Source organism: Protopterus annectens, chromosome 2.part2, assembly GCF_019279795.1.
Source record: "Protopterus annectens isolate FY-2018-M chromosome 2.part2, PAN1.0, whole genome shotgun sequence".
NCBI lineage: Eukaryota > Metazoa > Chordata > Ceratodontiformes > Protopteridae > Protopterus > Protopterus annectens.
Genome location: NC_056730.1, coordinates 217,867,712 through 217,887,349, shown reverse-complemented (window position 1 = coordinate 217,887,349; position 19,638 = coordinate 217,867,712).

The window sequence follows — 19,638 nt, the reverse complement described above, 5'->3', positions numbered from 1 at the left end:
GACCCATTATAGAGTACAATGTCCCTTTTGGTATGTACCTCATAAGACATCTACAACAACTGGAAAGGCCGCAGAAATACCTCACAAAGTGTATTACCAGTCTCAAACAGATGCCCTACGCAGGCCATCTCAAAAAACTCCGTCTTTAATCTGTTGCATATCGCCTCCTCAGAGGTGATCTCTGCCTAACATAACAAAGCTATGTCAAACCCAGAGCTGTCAGACATGCTCCACTTAAAGAAATCCCAATCCCTCTGAGCTACACGCTCTAGGGACCTAAATATTGTCATCACAATAAACAGAACATGCTGGAGAGATAGATTCCTGTCCCAGAGACTTCCCATACTCTGCAACAAACTACCTATCTATATCAAACAAAGCTCCTCATTAGCACTCTTCAAGAAAAATCTTGATGATTAGATGGGAAATAGGAAATTCACCCCAGGGATCCCTTTTGCGGCTCTGCTCAACAGGGGCACAGGAAAATAATTTTCTTGGGTGGCGAAAGCCAGGGTACATTTTTGGCTAGGATTATATAGGCCCTAGGGCCAATAGCCTAGTACCTACCTATGAACCTATGAAAATATACTTATTTTCTTGTTTTTTTTTTTTGTTTTTTTGTTTTTTGCCTTGGATGCCTTGGATTAAAGCAGAAACACACTAGACCTCTGACAAAGGATGCCAAATGTAGAGCAACTCTGGTTAATTGAGTACAAACCCACATAAACGTGAGGGTTACATGCAAGTGAAATTAAGCACTTTTAAGCTAATCTACCAATAGGAAAGCACACAATAATTATTTGATTAGAAATAGCCAGTAAATGCTTAAAAAAGTTAATTGAACAAATAGATTTGACTATCTCAACAAAAAAAGGCTCAGACCAAATGGACTCTCAAACAACAAAAACTAAATATCATCACCAGATAAAGAAGGTTCTTCTAAGTGTGCATGAAATGTTAAGCAAACACAGAAAAAAACCTATATCTAAAACAAAACCTGAACAATCCTTTGCGCTTGAGAAACTAAAATCAGCTCTTCAACAACTAGAAATAGCTATTCAACAAATTTCTGATTACTTCCAGTTAATAAGTACTACTTCTAATCAAATTGTCAGCAGATCAGATTTAGCAGAATCTAAAAGTGAGAAAGAAAAATTGAACATATTCTGCCAGATAATAAAGTGAATTTAAAAAACAACAAAGGTAGACCATATTTTTACAATTATTTGAATGCTAATAGAAGCTTACAGACTGTAAATAATAATAAGAATGTACATGCATATAAGAGACTTACTATCCATTATTCCAATCAGAATTCTAAGATTAAGGAGGTAATCAATAGAATTGGAATATTCTAACAAGTGATGAGAGGATAACACAGATAGTAGGGGAGAGACCAAGTTTCTCAAATAAAAATACTAAATCTTTGAAAAGACTATTATGTTATGAGAATAATAGTAGAGATTTGGTTAAATCTGATAGAAAATGGATGTTACCATGCAGGAACTGCAATCATTGTAGTTTTATGTCTAATATGAATAATTCTAGACATCCTGATACTACACAAATATATGATTTTAATTTCTATGCAGACTGCAAATCACGTGATGTGGTGTATGTTGCTGTATGCCAATTATGCTCATGTTTTTATGTGGGAAAAACCAACAGGAGCTTAAGGGAATGAGTTAGGGAGCATATTTATGCTATTAACAAAGAAAATGAAACAAATGCCCTAGCTTGTCATGTATTGCAAAAAGGCACTCAACACACTTTTAAGTTTACTGTACTTGAGTTAATAAAGAAGTCTAACAGATTGGGAAACATTAAGAATTATACTGAAGAAAGAGAGAATAAATGGATAATAAGACTACAAAGTTTTAAGGGGCATGGTTTAAATGAAAGGGTCACCCCAAAACCCTTCTTAGCTGCCCGTTCTTATAAGCATTAGTTTGTTGTTTAATTACTTTAAGAGCATAAAATATTTAATGGTGCATTTTTTATATATATTTTTTGTATACAGATTTTTGTATACATCTCTTGTCACATTTATATGTGTTTTTATTGTTATTTTATACATAGGTATAGGAGATATATATATATATATATATATATATATATATATATATATATATATATATATATATATATATATATATATATATATATATAAGGGTATTTTTTACGTATTTTTTAGGTTCTTTCTTTCTAAAGAAAAAATTTCTTAATTGGTTCAATTATTAAAGACCTAATTGTTAAGGTGTGTCTATTTGAACACTATATATAGTTACTCATTTTGTATAGTAGTTATTGAAGTCTGAAGAAGCGTTCTGGCAAACGTGAAAGCGCTTACTTTACTGCAGTGGAATAAAGAACAGTATTTTTAAGTGGTCGTGGTGAGCCTCTTTTGTTTCTTGGATACTGAATTTAAAAAACATACAAGCTATTCAAAAAAAACTTCTTGATCTTGAATCCAGAAGTTGATGTAACAACATATTAGTGAAGGGTCTACCAGAAAAATATGACCATAGAATATTACTAGACATACTTGTCTTCTGGAGAATGAACCTTTTTTATTCAAATTATTGACGGAATCCACCAGGCACTTAAATATTCATAAGAAGTTAAACAGACTTTCTCTAAAATCTTTGACTTTATCTCTGACTGATTGTTAATACAGAGATGTCTTTGCAATGGTTTATGCAGCTTTTTTACTTATGCTTTGGCTTATAAGATTGCCATGATGTGTTTTACCTTGTTGAACATATATACTTCTCTGTGGTTTTATACATAAATGTATGGTAATTTAATATCTTAAATAACCTCATACCTTGGGTTATACATGGCTCTTTCTTGTGTTTGCATTTAACCTTGGGGATTGGTTTACACTCAGCACCATTTCCTTTACAAGCACTTCCTGTCTTTTTACAGGAAGTGTCTTCAGTAAACATACGCTCCTATGTAGTTACATCATCTCAGTGGCAAGTGACCGTTGCACCTCCACAACTTCTAAATACTTCATAATCACTTTGTGAGTGTGCTATTTGTATTTTATTTTACAGATTTGTTAATACTGTTAGATGTCTGAACTATGGCTTTTATAGCTGCATTAACACTTTTATCCTAATTGTTGGGCTTGTACTTTTATTTTTAAATAACTATATATAATAGCAAGTACTGGGCTGTGGGGGTGGCTTGTGTTTTGAGGTAGCAATGTTCTATTCATCCTTTTTAGAAAATAATTTTAACCTACTTGTCTTTAAACCCATTGTAAACTGTAGAGCCTTTATAAATGATTACTACTACTATCCTTCAGTCACTATTAGCCTTTTACACTACATGACATTGTCTTCCCGGTTTTGTCAATTAGTGGTTAGGCACAGGGTTTTAACAGGAGGAACTAGGCACTATATTCCTTCTTTTTAAAAAGTATTTTACAGTGTTGGCCTAGAGAATTATTTAAATCTTATTTTTTTCATTATCCAATGTAATATAATTAACCATACCTATCAAAGGTACGATTTACCTTCATATAGTAATAGCAGCTATACTTTTACATTATATTTTGAGTCTTCTCTTATCTAATTAAAAGTGAATAATTGACTCTTGAAACATTAAAGGGATTCAATCAATAAAAAAAAAGGAATTGATTTTTTTCATTTAGCTTTTAAGTCGAAGGAAGAAATTATATTTCCTCAGGAAATCCACATGACATCTAAACAGTCGACTTAAATTCATAGGAAAAAATGGATTAAAATAATAACTGAGTTAGGTAACAAACCTAATAGTGCTGGTGTGGCAGTTCTGTTAAAACATTGTTCAACTTCCAAGACAATTTCTTGAAATATGACTCAGATGTGAAAGGGAAATGGTGTAACATAATAGTTAAGAATGCTTTTTCTCTAACTATAATTTTATTGTTGGTGATGATTGGAATCCCATCGGTGATACCTCTGCACTGGCCTGGAGAACTGAGGCTCCTTGATTACTGGGACAGTGCAAGGGGATGAATACATTGGGAAGATGACAAGTACACACACAGTAAAGTACAATTTCCCTTAAGAACACACAAAGATCACAATCAGTCTGGGGCTGTTTTTCCCCTCTTTCTCCAGATCCCCATTTGTGTCCCTGCCCAAGTAGCTGGCACACACACACTTCGAGATTTGATTGATATACAAACACAGACACACACACCTAGGAAAGGCTGATACAGGTTTACTAGCTATACTGCCTTTTTGCCCAGACTATAAGGTAGTTCCAGCTGCCACCAGCCTCTTTATCAGCTCCTTAAGCCCCTTAATTCATTCACTCCAGTGGAGTTTAGGAAATTTGTACTGTAACTTTCAGTAGGTGGAGGCTACGCCTTTTGACAGAATCAAATTATGTCCTCATATTTCAAACAAATGTTCATATCTTTGGAATGTTAGGTGTTATGAAAGAAGTATTAATGGCAAACTTTTCAGCACAGTCTTTTTTATAGTGGTAGTATTCTTTAGGTTCTATGTCTTAAACTGAATTTTATAAGTCACAGTAAACAACATATAATAGCTCAGCAACCACTCAAGTTACACACATACTATCAGCAGAATTTTATTCATCTAGCTGAGAGCTTTCATATAAGGCTAAAGAGTTCTGCCTGTGTTACTTGGTTGTTGAGATATTCAGAAAAATGTAAATATTATATCTATATAAATTAATAATATAAAGACAACATTTAATATATATTTACCTGCACTAGACAGAGGTCAAATATCAATGCAGTTGAGTTTGTCATTGTGCAGGCTTTAATATGAAATCTTTTAAAATCTTGTTTGTAACAAGGTTTTGGAATTATTGATGCAAATATAAACAAGCAATATTTGATGCTTAGAGGTGTCAGTAGGAGTTAACTGCAAACACATCTGGGAGTGTCATTCAGATGTAATGAGTTAAAAAGGGTGTCCAATCCTACTGTGTAATGTTACTATTAATCAAAATGGTAGTTTTGCCCAAGCGCCAGGCTATTAGGAGTGGCCTGTATAGTGTCACAAAATACATATGCCAGTACACTAAGAGCTTAAATATGTCTCACAAATATCAGCCAGAAAGATAGGTATACATATATTTAATAATAAATAATAAAAGGACAAGACAATACTCAGTCAATCAGCACAGTAACTTCAGAGCTCAAAATCACAGGAAGTATTTAAAACATCATTGCAGGGCAGTCCCACATAAATACAGAAAACATCTAAACTAATCTTTACTATATTCCTAATGGGTCTGTATTATATGAACCATATAATATATGGGGGCCATAATCGACTCTCCGACTGACACAGACATCTTTCAGAAGGGTCTTACAGAGGCGGATGCCTGGTGTCGGGGCCGTGGACTCAAGCTGAATGCCAGGAAGTGCATAGTCATCCACTTTGGAAAAAGCAAAGTGCCCACGAATCACCACATAGGTGGTGGTCCGCTAGGTACGGAAGATGTGGTTGGGGACCTGGGGACCCAGGTGGATAGTGACCTCTCCTTTGATAATCACATTGCCAAAGTGGTTAGAAGTTCCTTCTATGTGGCCCACCTAGTCACAAAGGGTTCACCTCTAGATCAAGAGAGGTCATTGGGCCCCTCTACTCATCACTCATTGGGCCCATGATGGAGTGCGGTGCCCCATTTGGTATGTGCCTTAATCGGCACATGCAACAGCTGATGAAACCACAGACGTACCTCATCGAGAAGATCATGGGCCTCAAAGAAATGCCCTATGCAGGTCGACTAGGGAAGCTCCAGCTCTACTCAGTTGCTTATTGCCTGCTCAGAGGTGATCTATGCCTGACATATAGGGCCGTGTCCAACCCAGAATTGGTGGACATGCTCCACCTCAAGAAAATCAAATCTCTTAGAGCCACACACTCCAGTGAATTAAGCCTCAGCACAGCAATAAACAGGATGTGCTGGAGAGATAGATTCCTGTCCCAGAGACTTCACTCGCTTTGGAATAGAATCCCAGTTTATGTTAGGTAGAGCCCCTCGCTGACTCTCTTCAAGAGGAATCTTGACGAATGGATGGGAAATTGTAAATTTACCCCTGGTATCACTTCAGTGGCCTTGCTAGACAAAGGCACAGGAAACTAATTTAAAAGGGAAGTGAAAGCCAACACATTCTGGCTAGGCTTATAAATGCCTTTGGGCAGATAGCCTAGTACCTACCTATGAACCTATGAACGAAAGTTCATAATATCGAACACTCTGAAGAGTGAAAATGCTGGACCTCGAAGTGCTTCTAGCGGGATCGCAGTACATTGAAGGTCGGAATATTTGCCTGTTCCTCACTGTACTGTGATCTCAGAGTTGGTATATATATTTAATAGGGGTGTGGGGGCACAGCTCCCCACAATAAGGAGTTCATGGTCTGGCATTTTCGCTCGATATTATGAACTTTTGTTCATGTAATATAGACCCTTCCTAACTATATGTAAAAGAGATGCTATGCCCTAAGTCTTACTTATAGCAAGTGCAGATGAAGATAATGAGTGGATGTTTTTGCTAGGCCCAAGACAAAATACAAAATGCACAGTCTCTCTCTGATAGAGTTCTTAAATTAATGCCAAACATTACTGCTGGGTTAGCTTGGATGACATTAATTTTGTTACCTGTCTTCAATTCCTAGGCTAAACTCCCAGTCTCCAACATTTAACATCTCTGTGTTAAAAATACATATCTCTCAGATGTTTGTAGATCTTAGAAGTTGTAAAACAATAAAACACTTACAAAACAATGCAGAAGGTACCCAAGTTCTAGACATCCTGTCTTCTTGCTGCATTGAAACTAACTTTTATGACACAATCGTAAAACACTTTAATTTCAACTTATTTTCTTGAAGTTTTGATAGTTAACTCTGCATGTTCCAGCAGGGTATGCTGTGGTTACATTCTTGAAGCTCAGTACATAGCATACAGTTCTGTATAAATCATATCGATATTCACAAATGACATAGATTTATTTACAAAATTCCAGATAGCTGGGCTGGTAGCATGACACCATCATAAACCCCTAACTTGACAGAAAAGGGCAGAAAATAGCCACATATCAAATGCCTTAAATGACTTAAGAATAGACTTCAAGTTGTTTGATCCTTTCCAACTTTAGAAAAATTTTACCTCGTCACATAAATATACTTATTTCCGCCAGTGTTGTAAAACTTGGGCAAGATTATATTTTTTTATTATCAGAAATTTGCGTAAATACTGATTTTATTTTTTAAATTGAACCTAGATTTTTTTCAGATCATTTTAGAATTACTTTAAGCATCAGTTGGTCAAACTACTAATTATAATTGGACCTTAATTCCTAACTTATTCCAAATAAATTATGTTAAGCATTAAATAAATACTGTTTTAAATGATTTCTTAAGAACTCTGACTCCTAGATCCCTGTTGACATTTAATGGGCTGCCTTGAAAACTCAAATTAGAGGTGTTTTTATAAACAGACACAAATAATGAGGAAACTTCTTCGTGTGGAAGATCTGAGATTCCCTAGAATTCAGGCACCTAATAAAAATCCAAAATAATAAACAATATATGCAAGTCCACTTTTTGGCCATTCAAAATCCTTTTTTTGGGACTCACTCTAGCAGGGAAAGACATTTCAAATTGGTTACTAGAAAAAAACGTGATTTTCACAACTATACGTTATACTATACTTCCAGACTATTGTACTATTTTGCTTATCAGGCTATATTTACTTTTGTTTCAGTAGGACCTAGAAAATTGTATGTGTAAATAAAAATCTTACTTATTTACTAAAGAGCATAAGTGTTGAATTGTGTTATAACTCATTGCACTGGTATTCATAATTCCCTGCAGACAGCCAAAAAATAAGTTATTAACTTAGTCTGCCTTCATCTGCAAATAAGATACCTCAAACAGTCAATGAAAAGTAATGTATGTAAAGGCAGTGATTTGTGACCTTAGCAGTATGCATTAACGTATAAAGCACTAAAATTACAAAAAAAAAACATTAACTTTAGGTGTCATAGCAGTAAGTCTAACAAAAAATATAGAAATCATATGCTCATGAATGGTATGTGCATGTGTGTGTGTGTGTGTGTGTGTGTGTGTGTGTGTGTGTGTGTGTGTGTGTGTATGTACAATACAGTAAAAAAGCTGCATTCTCTTAGTAGAACTCAGGATTCTGAATTCTTGTATTCCACTATAATGCCTTCAACATGCAGGTAAAATGCAGGCTTAATAAATTAGTCACTGTTTCTTCTATAACAACTAAATTACGAAATATCACGTGCCACTGACAGAATCTGCCTGAAGGTGTTCATGCCCTACAGCCCACATTCCAAGCGTCAAGGAATTTTTCATCTGGATTGAGACAAACCCTAATCTACATTAACAATGTACTGTTTCACAGTCAGTCCAGGATAATGGTTTAAAGTGAAACATTAATTATAAGGCATTTTCTAGTTAAAAATTAACTTTAAAATCAAGAATGAACAGCAAAATAATATTAATTTTTTTGTTTTCATGATTCTATACAACATGAAACACACTGTGACTTTTTTGAGTCAGATTTTCTCATACATTTGCTGAGCGACTGACTACACATTTATTAATTCTTTCATTCATTTTGTAATACCCACTTTATCATATTCAGGGTTTTGGGGGAGCTAGAGCCTGTTTCACAATCAGTGGATGAAAGTCAGACAAAAAAATGCTTAGTGGAAAACAAATCCATTCTACGATATATGCACACATGCAGTGCACACACACACACACACACACACACACACACACACACACACACACACACACACACACACACACACACACACACACACACACACACACACACACACAAACTAACATCTTGAGCAATTCAGAGCATTATTAGTTCACCTACGTGTATATATTTTTTTAAACACCTTTTATTAAAATATCACTTTAGACATAGGCACATATTCATTAATAGAAAGGAAACAAATCATATCAATGTTTTTCCATTTACATGCATTATATATTGTATGATTTCTTTCGTTACAAGTGTATTTTATTCCAGCATTAAATAAATCAGTCAGTTCCCAGCGGGTGATCTAGAGCAGATGTGCATGGGGGAGCTACTGATAACTGTACATGTATGACAGTAGTCATGCAGTACTACTGCATCCTACTTTTTGGACCATTGTAATCTCATTTTTTGCATGTTCTGCATATATAGAAACTCACATATGAAGTTATGAACACTGATTTGCAGAAAGCAAATTTTATACAAACAGTAAAGACTTTAAAGTGATTAATAATACTATGAATTGTAGTGGTGATGGTGATAATTTGTGCTGTCTTGCTTGCCTATCTCTTTTTTCCCTATCCATGTCTCTTTCCACAAAACACTGCATTGATAATATTTACTTCTTTTTCCATCTTTACTACTTACTTCTTGTTTTTTTTTTTCACATTTTTCATATCTTTGAGAATTTTTCCTACATCATTTTGATCCATCCTAGCTGGCCAAGACTGCAGTAAATTAATTAAATCAAGCCAGGAGTCTAGGACTGCTAGGCCCTCTGAATCCATGGAGTTCTAGATACTCTGAGGATCATTTTACAGCTTTTTTCCAAACTTTTGCTCTGGCAGTGGCCTGGATGAGCATCATATTTCTTTCAAGAAATACATGTCATATAAAAGATTAATGTTCAGATCTAACAAGAATATTATTTCCCAATAAATTGAGAAGCCATATCCTTGTATGGATACATAAATCATAACTAGGAATAGTGTATGTCTCCTTAACCTTCCAAAAGAGGTAGTCTATATGCCTTATATGCATCCTTCTGGTGTTATATTGAGATGCAGCGCTCTAATGTTAGACTGGGTAAAAGTAAAGAACAAATTACCAGAGGTATTCCAAGCTGTTTCTGTCATAAAAACAAGCCACCCACCTACTCAGCAGTCTATCCCTCAAAAGGTAGACAAATTCTTGTACCCTCTGATGTCAGACTGGGACAAAAGTGAGTGAACAAATAGCCACAATGACATATTTCAATCTGATGCTGTCAAATGTACTTGGCAAGCATTCTTCCTTACTTCTACAAACAAAAGATAGCCACCTGTAGTGGTGATGTATGATTTCAAATTGTGAGGAAAGTGAAAAAATTAATCAAGTAAAATATTGGAACTTGTTCATCCTAAACAGTACACCATCCCTAGACAAGCTATAGCAACCTTCTACAAATGTGTAAGGTATGATTATGAGTAAAGTTAAACAAATAATATCCACACTATCCCCAGCCCTCACATAAGCTACAGAAACCTACTGTGAACACCTCTGAGTAAGGCTAGTTTTAGACTAGAAGACTAGATGAAACCAGGAGAAGCATCTGAAGATGGAAGCCCCTTACTATGTCTGTGTCAACATTGCTGGTGGGAGGTTGGGCTGCCATTTCCTTAGAATTTCTGAGAGTCTAGATGTTCTGTGATGCATTTTCTGAACTAATAATTTTTCAGAAATACTTGTTAATTACGCCAGAAGGGCTTCTGGCATAAAACCTCTGCCAAATGACTTATGCAGACAACATTTCATATTTCCATACCAGATCAGTCGAGGCCCGGGTTAACAGCGACCGCCACCAGTACTGTTAGCCAACAGGGTGCTGGCGGAAATTGGGCTACTGTTGGGTGAAAGAGAAGAGGAGGGGGAAGGCATGCCCGAAGGCAGGAAGAGAGGAGGAAGGTTAGGAGTGTAGTAGTGAGGGTAGGAACTTTGAATGTTGGCAGTATAACTGGTATAGGGAGAGAGCTAGCTGATATGATGGAGAGAAGGAAGGTTGATATATTGTGCGTGCAAGAGACCAGATGGAAGGGAAGTAAGGCCAGGTGTATAGGAGGCGGGTAAAAATTGTTCTATCATGGTGTGGATGGCAGGGGAAATGGGGTAGGGGTTATCCTAAAGGAACAGTATGCTAAGAGTGTTTTGGAGGTGAAGAAAGTGTCTGATAGAGTGATGTTTATGAAGCTCGAAATTGATGGTGTAATGATGAATGTTGTTAGTGCATATGCTCCACAAGTTGGGTGTGCGATGGATGAGAAAGAAAAATTTTGGAGTGAGTTGGGTGAAGTGGTGGTGAGTGTACCCATGGGTGAGACACTAGTGACTGGAGCGGACTTCAATGGGCATGTTGGTGAAGTGAACAGAGGGGATGAGGAAATGATGGGTATGTATGGTGTTAAGGAGAGGAATGTAGAAGGTCAGATGATTGTGGATTTTGCGAAAAGGATGGACATGGCTGTGGTGAATACATATTTTAAGAAGAGGGAGGAGCATATGGGACGTACAAGAGTGGAGGAAGATGCACACAGGTGGATTATATCCTATGTAGGAGGGCCAGTCTGAAGGAGATTGGAGACTGTAAAGTGGTGACAGGGTAAAGTGTAGTTAAGCAGCATAGAATGGTGGTCTGTAGGTGGACGTTGGTGATCAAGAAGAGGAGGAAGAGTGTGAAAGCAGTGCCAAGGATTAAATGGTGGAAGTTAAAAAAGGGTGATTGTGAGGCAGAGTTCAGGGAAGAGATAAGACAGGCACTGGGAGGCAGTGAAGAATTACCGAATAGCTGGGTAACTACAGCAGAATTAGTAAGGGAGACTGCTAGAAAGGTGCTTGGTGTGACTTCTGGGAGGAAAAGGAGACCTGGTGGTGGAATGAGGAAGTACAGGAGAGTATACAGAGGAAGAAGCTGGTGAAGAAGAAGTGGGATTGTCAAAGAGATGAAGAAAGTAGACATGAGTGTAAGGAGATGAGGCGCATGGCAAAGAGAGAGGTGGTGAAGGCTAAGGATAAGGTGTGTGGAGAGTTGTATGAAAGATTGGACACTAAAGAGGGAGAAAAGGACCTGTACCAATTGGCTAGACAGAGGGACAGAGCTAGGAAAGATGTGCAGCAGGTAAGGGTGATAAAGGATAGTGAGGGAAACGTACTCACAAGCGAGGAGAGTGTGTTGAGTAGATGGAAAGAGTACTTTGAGGGGCTGATGAATGAAGAGAATGAGAGAGAAGGTTGTATGATGTGGGAATAGTGAACCAGGAAGTGAAACAGATTAGCAAGGAGGAAGTAAGGACAGCTATGAAGAGGATGAAGAATGGAAAGGCTGTTGGCCCAGATGATATACCAGTGGAAGCAAGGAGGTGCTTTGGAGAAATGGCAGTGGAATTTTTAACTAGATTGTTTAATGAAATTTTGGAAAGTCAGAGGCTGCCTGAGGAGTGGAGAAAAAGTGTTTTGGTACCTATCTTTAAGAATAAGGGTGATGTGCAGAGCTGCAGTAACTACAGAGGGATACAATTGATCAGTCACAGCTTGAAGTTATGGGAAAGAGTAGTGGAAGCTAGGTTAAGAAGGGAGGTGATGATTAGTGATCAGCAATATGGTTTCATGCCATGAAAGAGCACTACAGATACAAGGTTTGTTCTGAGAGTGTTGTTGGAGAAATACAGAGAAGGTCAGAAGGAGTTGCATTGTGTCTTTGTGGACTTAGAGAAAACATATGACAGGGTGCCTAGAGAAGAGTTGTGGTATTGTATGAGGAAGTCGGGAGTGGCAGAGAAGTATGTAAGAGTGGTACGAATATGTATGAGGGTAGTGTGACAGTGGTGAGGACTGCAGTGGGAGTGACAGATATGTTTAAGGTGGAGGTGGGATTACATCAAGGATCAGCTCTGAGCCCTTTCTTATTTGCAGAGGTGATGGACAGGTTGACAGATGAGATCAGACAGGAGGCCCTATGGACTATGATGTTTACAGATGACATTGTGATCTTTCGTGAGAGTAGGGACCAGGTTGAGGAGACCCTGGAGAGGTGGAGATATGCTCTAGAGAGGAGAGGAATTAAGGTCAGCAGGGCTAAGACAGAATCTATGTGTAAATGAGAGGGAGGGTAGAGGAATGGTGAGGATACAGGGAGTAGAGTTGGTAAAGGTGGATGAGTTTAAGTACTTGGGATCAACAGTTCAGAGTAATGATGAGTGTGGAAGAGAGGTGAAGAAGAGAGCACAGGCAGGGTGGAATGGTTGGAGAAGAGTGTCAGGAATGATTTGTGACAGATGGGTACCAGTAAGAGTGAAAGGGAAGGTCTACAAGAGGGTAGTGAGACCAGCTATGTTATATGGGTTGGAGACGGTGGCATTAACAAAAAGGCAGGAGTCAGAGCTGGATGTGGCAGAGGTAAAGATGTTAAGATTTGCACTGGGTGTGACTAGGATGGACAGGATTAGGAATCAGTATATTAGAGGGTCAGCTCAGGTTGGACAGTTTGGAGACAAAGCAAGAGAGGCAATATTGCATTGGTTTGGACATGTGCTGAGGAGGGATGCTGGGTATATTGGGAAAAAGATGCTAAAGATGGAGCTGCCAGGTAAGAGGAAAAGAAGAAGGCCTAAGATAAGGTTTATGGATGTGGTGAGAGAGGACATGCAGGCGGTTTGTGTGACAGAGCAAGATGCAGAGGACAGGAAGAAATGGCAACAGATGATACGTTGTGGTGACCCCTAATGGGAACAGCCAAAAGAAGATGATGATGATGATGATGACTTGTTAACCATTTTTCTACAGTTATCTAGGAAAGCATACCACCCACCTATATTGTGCTGGTCCAGAGACAAAATTAGTGATGTTTTTTTTTACAAACACACACACACTGATATCGACACTGACCCTGACAAATGATGTCTCTCACAAGATGCACACACACACACACACACACACACACACACACACACACACACACACACAAACACGCACACACACACACACACACACACACACACACACACACACACACACACACACACACACACACACATACAGAGCTTGCTTAACTACAGTTAAATTGGAGGAATGCCAATTCACCTATGGCATTTTTTTATTTTATTTTATTTATTTTTATTTTACATTTGTTGACCGGGAATGTCCGACTAGGTTCCACATATCCTGTTTTCAGCGGAGGCCCGGGGAGAAATGCTTTGTGAGTATCTGTAGAAACCAGAGCACATGGCAAAAACACACAGAGACAGGGAGGACATGGAAATTCCATACAGTAGGAGCTACAGTCAATAACTTGCGAGAGAATAAAGTACTGTGAGATCACAATGCTACTTGCTACACCACCTGGGGAAGATGTGTATTTCAAATACCTCTTCCTCAGACGTCCAAAGTTAGCTACTTATTGTTTACAGTGCTTAGTTATGATTGTAATAAAATGTGAAAGAAATTTTGTCCAGTTTGTTACTCCTAAATATACCACAATACCCCTCTTACACACACATATATACACAAGCATAAGCTACAACAATGCTCATTTTACACAGATTTCAGCAAATACCTTGTACTACACTGCTCCTATCATACCAGATCAGTGACTGTTTATTAATGATGAAACAAAAGCAAAAGTAAGTTACTTTCACTAACTGCATCCGCACTCATCAGCTTCACTTTACTGTGGCCATTTTCACATGTAAAGTATATATTTGCTTTGCACACATGGGCAATCATCTTGCAAATACAGATTGATGACTATTTAATTTGTTATGACAGAAGAGTCAGTCAATTTCATCCACAGACAGCCCCAATGCCCAGCAATTACATCCAGAGATATTTTATTATGTAAACCTTGATATTTCATTGTGTAAACCCAGATTAATCACAAATTAAATTGTAGAAATAACAAAAGGTTCTTTAATCCACTAGCAAATTCAAGGAACAGAGTATAGAATAAAGAAAAAGATTTGACTGGTGATTTTAAAACTTGTAGAGAATTCATTCTGAAATACAACTGTGAATCCAACCATATTTTAGGCACCTACACACAATATTCCTTCCTCCACAGAATGCTGGTCACATCTTTTTTGTTAATGATTTTCTTTATTAATTTTGAATTAGTTAATTTAATTCTCAGTGCGAGAAAAACACTGCCTTGATAATGTTTGCTTCTTATTCCATAAAAGAATTATGCAATCCCAACAATTTCAGAAGTTATAGTTTCAAAACTTGCCTAGCAAGCCTATAATAAACACTACTATCATTCTCAAAAAGCAGTTTTGTCTGATCATATTAAGCTGATCCACACGCAACAGCACAGATCCCAGGCAATTAAATAATTAAATCCATCACATTAAAAACATCAGGTTAAAACTAAACAATAGCTCAGGCAGAAAGACTAGCAACAATAAAATCAAAAATATGGAAATCAGATCAGTTTATTGGATCTTGTTACTTAAACACGTCTTCTACAACGTAAAAGCATGAAGTCCGTATTAGGTTGTATAAGATGAAAACGGTTGACTCAAGTCTGGCAAACAGTTCAATTCTTGTTTTTAATGAAAGCCTTCAGTTTGCCAATTTCTTTTCCTTGTAAAAAGTTTAGCGTCCAAGCAGCCAAGACAGATAAATGACAGTGCAGTGCCTGGATATAGTTCACTGCATGGAGCGATGAAGTTGGCTTTTAAAAATGATTTTGGCAGTGCCATCTACAGCTGTGTGCTTGCTGACTTCTTAGCTAAAAACAAAGTAAACTGTCTCAGATCATATCCACAATAGAAAATCCACTCCTTTGACAAAGATTAAAAATGCATCTCATAGTCCGTTTCTTAATGTAGTCTTTTGATCTGTGAACTGAGACGTTATGTGCTTCTCATGACTCTCCCCAATTCCTGCATCACCTTTTTTGGCACATAGGATGGAATTAATGAATTAAAAGGGTCAGCTCCTATTTTGCGACTGGCTGTGAATGGCAGGTGAAATCAGTATTTTTTGCAAATACTGTACCACATGACTAAGATGTGTGTATCATGTTTCTTTACCTTAAAGAAACATATAGAAGTTGTGCAATTAAAGGAGAGCTTTAGCTTCCCTCACCCCCTCATGTAAATCTGCCACTAAATTCCTTCCTTCCCTTAAACCTCACCCCTCCTCTTCACCTGAACATTTTTCTATATGTGTTACTCCCACAAATTCCACTTATTTCTATAAAAGTTGCTCCTTCACTTTTTTAAAGATCCCTCTTCCAGGTGTTTTATCTCTGTTACAATATCCACAACTTCAATACCAGTTGATTTTGATTTTGATCTCCATTTCCAGTAATTACTTTTTTGGCAGCCAACAGATTTAAACTTAATAAGTCCTTACTATGTCTAGGCAATTCAGATCCTGTATCCCAGCTCAAAAGACTCACTTCCTTAGTTATAGCCATTTTCTCCACTGATATTTCAGAGTACATCTTTAGTCTCCTCTTCATTTGTTTAGTTTCTCTAACATTCCAGAATGATGGAATGAAGGAGGGAAAGAAGGAAAGAAAGAAAAAGAAAGAAAGAAAGAAAGAAAGAAAGAAAGAAAGAAAGAAAGAAAGAAAGAAAGAAAGAAAAAGAGAAAAAAGAAAAAAGAAACTTCCTCCCACCTTTGACAAAGTTTTATGTTGCATCTTCATGCATCTGTAATGTGAGATAAAATATGCAGGAATGTAAACAGTAATGTTATGTGTCTTCTGACACACTAAGCCTGCTTTAGAAAGTACTCAGAGATCAGCAGCTCAGCTAGAAAAAAAGAGCCACCATAAAGGCTGTTTATCAAATGTACACTGAGAATTAAACACAAGATAAAGTAATTTAGGGCTGAATGTTAAAATTGCTGTGGTAATTATTCCCAAAAACCTTTGGATCTCCTTGTCACTGTCTAGCTAGACCTTCTGGATTTCTGTATACTAAGACTGTTCCTATGATGTTCTGAAATACCTGTTTATGGTGGGAAGTGGATTATGGGTTCATTTTGCATAGACACAAAACATTTTGATAGAACAACCACACTAGTAAATATATATTCATTATTTTCCATGCCCTGCTTCCTCAAAGAAGACACAATACCTTTTTACAGCTGTGGCCATAGGCTTACTTGAATGACAACTTTAATAAATATTTCCAGTCTGCTTATTCATGAACCACAACTGTACTATAAATAGCTGGACTTATTGACAAACAAAAACCATGTAACTTTGCAGAACATCCTCACACCTTTAACTATAGACATATGTTCAACTGGCATGACATGAAGCCCTCCTGGATGTGCCTGTCCCTGCAGCAGACTGTCCTAAAGATATGCCTCCTTGACAAAATTGGCCACTGCAAACTGACTGCAGTGTTCTTACCCAATGTTATACCTATTTGATATTAAACCACCACAAGAAAGAAAGGGAAGAAGGGAAAAGGTGGGGTAAAGATTGCAGAGCAACCACCCAGTGGAGGTAGGGGAGGAGGAAGGGGCATGCTGGCTGCTGTTGAAAGACAGGGGAATGGCATGGCCACATACCCTGCTTAAGAATGCTGTGTCTCATGACTGCCAAGAAGAAGAATGAGTGAGCCAAAACAGTATATATGGCTAACTGTTTTGGCATGAACTGCTTCCCCATAGAGGACATAATAACTGGATTTATGGAATGACATCTTTCGTGAATATTTCCAGTTGCTTATCCTTCAATCATAACTGCATTGCAAATATCCAGAATTTTAGCAACCAGTGACTATGTAACTTTGCAAATCATGCTCACACCTTTAACCACAGGAATATTTTATGAGTGGTGTAACATGAAGTCTTCCTGGATTTGCCTGTCCATGAAGTTGAGTGGCCTAAGGAACATGCCCCTTTGGCAAAACTGCACACTGTAAACTGACTGCAGTGCCATTATCTAATGCCATACCTATAAGATCTTGAATAAGCCAAGGAAAGAAAGGTGGTAAGGGATAAAGTGTGGTAAAGATAACAAAGTGACCACCAACTAGGTTGTGGAGCAGCCTGACCCTCCCCTTTTCTGGCCATAGAAACATATTAGCACAAGCTACTCTGTGATAAAGGAATCTCCTTGCTTTAATATAGGTGGGGGGCACTGAAGACACCAAGCCAAAATAAATGAAACATGATGGCTAACCAAGGCAAGAGTAGACCACATAGTAAAAGTTAACTTAAAGCAAGATTTCTCAAAATATTAAACACCATTTGTTGCTTGGAATAAAAGCCAAGTCATTATCCCCTATAGGGAGTGTAAGTACATGACACAAACCTACTTTCTGTAACAAATCAAACAGTGAATGCAATAAATGCTCCCAACTTAACCCAGTACCTTTCCATATTAATTCATGGTCAGGATGGCCCGATCCCAAATATATCCCATTTCTGCAAACTCTTGTTCTCCTGGAGGCTTGTGAAATAAAAGAATTCCTAAATTAATAACTTGTTTTTCTCTGAAAGAAAAATAAATGAGTGTGAATCAAACAGATATTCTCAGTTCATGAATGTATTTCAGATAAGCACTGGAATAGCATCTACTGGTGGTGCAGCAGTTAGTGTTGTCGCCTCACAGCAAGAGGTTCTCCTGTTCGATTCTCGGATGGAGCACCTTGTTTGTGAAGTCTGCATGTCTTCCCCATGGGCGAGCGACATTTAAAGACATGCAGGTAGATGCATGTGTGAATGGGTGTGCCTTCTTTGAAGGTTGGGCGTCAGGCTGGCAACTCGGCACCATAAAAATCCACTGCCAATCATTAGCAGACCAGAGTTCCGCTGTGGCAACCCCTAACTGGGAAAAGCTGAAAGACATTACTAATAGAAAAACCCTGGTAGGCTAAATTAGAAATATGCCTATCATGAAGGAGTGTAAAGAATACCTCAAAGAAGACAAACTTTACTGAGTAATGGCAGCACACAATAAAGTATCCAGCACCTTCAGTGTTGCTTGAACATTTATTTTATTTATTTAACATTTGTTAACAAGGAAAGTCTGACTTGGAACAAAGCCAATTTTCAGTGGAGGCTTGGGGAGAAATGGTCCAGGTACATGTCTTTCTAACATGGGAGGAAACCAGAGCACCCACAGGAAACCCCCTCAAATGCAGGGAGGACATGCAGACTCCACACAGAAGGTACCTCAGCTGAGAATTGAACTGGAAAACCTTTTGCTGTAAGGTGGAAATGCTACCACTGCACCACTGTACCACTGTTTAAATTAATGGAAGTACAGAAGGAATGAAGCATTGCTCCCCAAGCTAAAGAACAAAATGTGAAGCCTTCAGTTTTGTCTAGATTAACTGTTACCCAGTTCTTATCTGATTAGTCTTAGACCTAGGGATCCTAACTAAGACTGCAGCCATATGATACATTTTCCATTTGGGATTTATAACTAATGTCTCCCTTAAATAGTTACATATATACGCTTCCTCTGCTTGCATTTCTATCTCTTTGGATTGGGCCTTCTTCAGTTACCTGCAGTTCACATGGTTGAGCACTGCTCCTGTGATGTTTGTTCTGTGTAGCCTCTAGCACCTGTTTGCTGCTTTCCCCTGAATGTTTTGAAAAAGATAAGGCTCATCTACAATACAACATTGTCTTTGATTTAAATCCTACAACAAGGCCACATTCTTCTAATAAACACAACATAAAAAGATGGGGTTTACGCATAATTTACAAATAAATGAGCACTTAAAAGAGAGAAAACAATGCAGATTTAAGAAATAATACTTCCTTAAAATCTGCATAAATCTGCTATGGCTGCCCCTACGATGCAACATGGTTGTTGCTAACATTTCTTTTAACTGTTAGTAATAAGGCCTCATTT